Source organism: Orycteropus afer, unplaced genomic scaffold (genome assembly GCF_000298275.1).
Source record: "Orycteropus afer afer isolate SDZICR_OR568_19922 unplaced genomic scaffold, OryAfe1.0 scaffold01369, whole genome shotgun sequence".
NCBI lineage: Eukaryota > Metazoa > Chordata > Mammalia > Tubulidentata > Orycteropodidae > Orycteropus > Orycteropus afer.
This window is the reverse complement of record NW_006922956.1, coordinates 70,453-75,370: the sequence shown is the minus strand read 5'-3', so window position 1 is coordinate 75,370 and position 4,918 is coordinate 70,453.

Genomic DNA, 4,918 nt, shown 5'->3' with positions numbered 1-4,918 from the left:
GTAGTGATACTGCCTCAGAAACCCAAGGAGGGGTCGTTATGAGTCGGGGCTGACTCAACAGCAAAAACAATAGGTATTATAAGTTTCATAAAAATGAAAAAAGCCTAATTGACTCAGAAAGAAGTTAATAAATTATTTGTTACATGCTCTTAAAATGAAATACTTGTTGTGAGATATCATCAAGTTTGTTCCAACTCATAGTGATAGTATATACAACAGAATGAAACAATTTTAACTCCTGCATCATCCTCATCATGGTTGCTGTTTGAGCCCATTGTTTCAGCCACTATGTCAATCATCTTATTAAATATATTACTCCCTACCTGAGGCAATCGGGCCTGGGCTCTTGGGCTGGTTTTTGCTTGAGGATGGCTCTATTTTGAGGACAGGGCCTGAAGTAGGCAAGTGTGAGGCTCAGGGGATGCTTTTCACTTGGGGCTGGCTCTATTTTAAGAGTGGGGCCCAAGTTAAGTGGGTGCAGGAACAACTAAGGGAGACGAACTTGTCTGCCAGTTTGTTGTCCTGTGGTGGCTTGCATGTTGCTATGAGGCTGGAGGCTATGCCACTAGTGTTGCAAAATGCCAGCAGGATTACTCATGGTGGATAGATTTAAGTGGAGCCTCTGGGCTAAGACAGACTTGGAAGACGGAAGAGGCCATCCACTTCTCAAACCTTAGGAATAGCAGTGAAACACTGCCTGATATATTACTGGAAAACTTTATGAATAGCCCTGAAACACTGTCTGATATAGTGCCAGAAGATGAGCCCGTCAGGTTGGAAGGCACTCAAAATTTGACTGAGGAAGAGGTGACTCCTCAAAGTAGAGATGACTTTAACAATATGGATAAAGTAAAGGTTTCAGGACCTCCATTGGCTGATGTGGCACAACTCAAAATGAGTAGAAACAAATGCAAACATCCATTAATAATTGGAACATGGAATGTATGAAATATGAATCTAGAAAAAATTGGAAACTGTCAAAAATGAAATGGACCAAATAAAGATTGAAATTCTAGGCATTAGTGAGCTGAAATGGACTGGCTTTGGCCATTTTGAATCAGAAACACTTATGATCTACTATTCTGGGAATGACAAATTGAATAGAAATGATGTGACATTCATCATCACAAAGACTGTTTCAAGATCTGTTCTGAAGTACAACACTGTCAGTGATCGGATAATATCCATACTCCTAAAAAAAGTTGTTTCCTGCATCATTGATGCTTTTGAGTTGTGGTGCTGGTGAAGAATGCTGAAGGTACCATGGACTGCTAAAAGAACTACCAGATCTGTCCTGGAGGAAGTACAGCCGAAATGCTCCTTGGAAGCAAGAATGGCCAGAGTTTGTCTCACTTACTTTGGTCATGTTGTCAGAAGGGAACATTCCCTGGAGAAAGATGTTATGCTTGGTAAGGTAGAGGGTTGACGAAAGAGGGGAAGGCCTTTAACGAGATGGATTGACATGGCGGCTGCGATAATGGGCTCAAGTATAGCAGGGATCATGGAACTGGTGCAGGGTCAAGTGGTGCTTTGTTCTGCTGTTCTTGGGGTTGCTATGAGTTGGAAACAACTTGACGGCACTTAACAACAACAGCAACAAAAGGAAGAACAGTTAATGCTACTATTATTCAAGTCTAATCACCAAAGCCAAAGATGAGGAAATTGAAGACTTCTACCAACTTCTCCAGTCTGAAATAGACTGAACATGTAATCAAGATGTGTTGATTATCATGGGTGACTGGAATGCAAATGTTGAAACTAAGAGGAGTTACCAGTAGTTGAAAATATGGCCTTGGTGATCGAAATAGTGCTAGAGATCACATGACAGAATTTTGCAAGACAAACAACTTATTCATTGCAAATACCTTTTTTCAACAACATACATGAGAGCTATACACATGGACTTCACCAGATGGAATACACAAGAATCAGACTGACTACACCTGTGGCAGGAGGAGATGGAGAAGTTCAATGTCTTCCACCAAAACAAGGTGAGGAGCTGATTGTGGAACAGATTATCAACTTCTCATATTTCAAGTTGAAGTTGAAGACAATTAAAATAAGTCCACACGAGCCCAAATATGACCTTGATAATATTCCTCCAGAATTTAGAGATCTCTTAAGGACTAGATTTGATTCACTGAACTCCAACAACTGAAAACCAGAGGAAATGTAGGATGACATCAAGAACATCATCTATGAAGAAAGCAAGAGGTCATTAAAAAGACAAGAAAGAAGATAGACCAAAATGGATGTCAGAAGAGACTCTCAGAAACTTGCCCTTGAGCAGAGAATAGCTAAAACAAATGGAAGAAATGACAGGATAAAAGAGCTTAACAGAAGATTTCAAAGAGCAGCTCGAGCAGACAAATCCAATTACTATAATGAAATGTGCAAAGACCTGAAGTTAGAAAACTAAAAGAGAAGAACACACTTGGCATTTCTTAAGCTGAAAAAACTGAGGAAAAATTTTAAGCCTTGAGTTGCAGTATTTAAAGTTTCTATGGACAAAATATTGAATGATGCAGGAAGCATCAAAAAGAAGATGGAAGGAATACACAGAATCACTGTACCAAAAAGAATTGGTCAATATTCATCCATTTCAGTAGGTGGAATATGATCAAGAACCAATGACATTGAAGGAAGAAGTCAAGGCTGCACTGAAGGAATTGGTAAAAACCAAGGCTCCAAGAATTGACAGAATACCCATTGAGATGTTTCAGCAAATGGATACTCCACTAGAGGCACTCACTCATCTTGCCAAGAGATTTGGAAGACAGATCCCTGGCCAACTGACTGAAAGAGATCCATGTTTGTACCCACTCCAAAGAAAGTTGATCTGACAGAATGTAGAAATTATCAAACAATATTATTAATATCACAGGCAAATAAAATCTTGCTGAAGATATTTAAAAAATGGTTGCAGCAGTACTTTGACAGAGAGCTTCCAGAAATGCAAGCTGGATTCAGAAGAGGACATGGAGTGAGGGATATCATTGCTGATGTCAGATGGATCTTGGCTGAAAGCAAAGAATAGCAGAAGGATGTTTAATTATGTTTTATTGACTATGCTAAAGCATTTGGTTGTGCAGATTATAACAAATTACGGATAACATTGACAGGAATTGGAATTCCATAACACTTCACTGTTATCATGAAGAACCTGTACATAGATTAGGAGGCTGTCATTTGAACAGAACAAGGGAATACTGCATGGTTCAAAATCAAGAAGGGAGTGAGTCAAGGTTGTATCTTTTCACGATACTTATTCAGTCTATATGCTGAGCAAATAATCCAAGAAGCTGGATTATATGAAGGAGAATGTAGCATCAGGATTGGAGGAAGACTCATTAACAACCTGCAATACACAGATAACACAACTTTGTTTGGTGAAAGTGAGGATGAATTGAAGCCCTTACTGATGAAAATGAAAGACCACAGTCTGCAGTATTGATTAAACCTAAATATAAAGAAACAAAAATCCTCACAACTAGACCAATAAGCAGCATGGCAATAGATGGAGAAAAGATTGAAATTGCCGAAGACTTCATATTACTTGGTTCTATGATCAACACTAATGGAAGCAACAGTCAAGACATCGGATGATGTACTGCAATGGGCAAATCTGCTGCAAAAGACTTCTTCCAAGCGATGAAGAACAAAAATGTCTCTTTGAAGATTAAGGTGCACCTAACCCAAGCCATGGTATTTTCAGTCACATGTTATGCATGTGAGAGCTGGATAGTGAATAAGGAACACTGAAAAATAGTTGATGCTTTTGGTTTGTGGTACTGGAAAAAACTGCTAAGAGTTCCATGGTCTATTATAAGGACTAACAAGTCTGTCCTGGAAGAAGTGCAACTGGAATTCTCCTTGAAAGTGAGAATGGCCAGAGTTCATCTCATCTACTTTGGTCATGTTGTCAGAAGGAACCATTCCCTGGAGAAAGATATCATGCTTGGTAAAGTGGAGGGTCAACAAAGAGGGAAGTCCTCAATGAGATGGATTGACACAGGGACTGCAATGATGGGCTTAGATATAGCAGGGATCGTGAGGTTGGCACAGGATCAGGCAATGTTTCATTCTGCTGTAGGGTCGCTACGAGTTGGAGATGACTCAATGGCACCTATCAACAACTAACAATAACAACAACTCTTTTTCTTGACTCTCTACTTTACCAAGCAAGATGTTCTTCTCTGGGGACTGGTCCCTCCTGATAATATGACCAAATCACAGGAGACTCTTCACTTCTAAGGAGCATTCCAGCTGCACTTCTTCCAAAACAGATTGGTTTGTATATTCAATATTCTTTGTCAACCCCATAATTCGAAGATATCTATTATTCTTGCATACTTCTTATTAATTGGCCAGCTTTCACATGCATATAAGGCAATTGAAAATGTTATGTGTTTTGTTAAATGAACCTTAGTTTTCAAAGTCTGATCTCTGCTCTTTAACACTTTAAAGAGGGGTTTTGCAGCAGATTTTCCCCAGTGTAATAAATCATTTCTTTACTGCTCTTTCCACTAATGTTGTTGTTGTTGTTGTTGTTTGCCATCGAGTTGGCCCCGACTCATAGCGACCCCTCCTTGGGTTTCCGAGGCAGTATCACTATGGAAGTAGGGTTGCCCAACCTTCCTTCCAAGGAGTGGCTTGTGGGTTTGAACTGCCAGCCTTCTGGTGAGCAGTCAAGTGTCTTAGGCACTATGCTACCAGAGCTCCTTCCACTAATGATGGAACCAACTAAAATGAAATCCTTGAAAACGTCAATCGTTTCTTCATTTATCATATTTTTAATTATTGTTCCTGTTGTAAGGATTTTTGTTTTTTTATGTTGAGGTGTAATCAATGGTGAAAACTGTAGTCTTTGATCTTCATCAATAAGTGCTTCAGTCCTCTTTGCTTTCAGCAAGCGAGG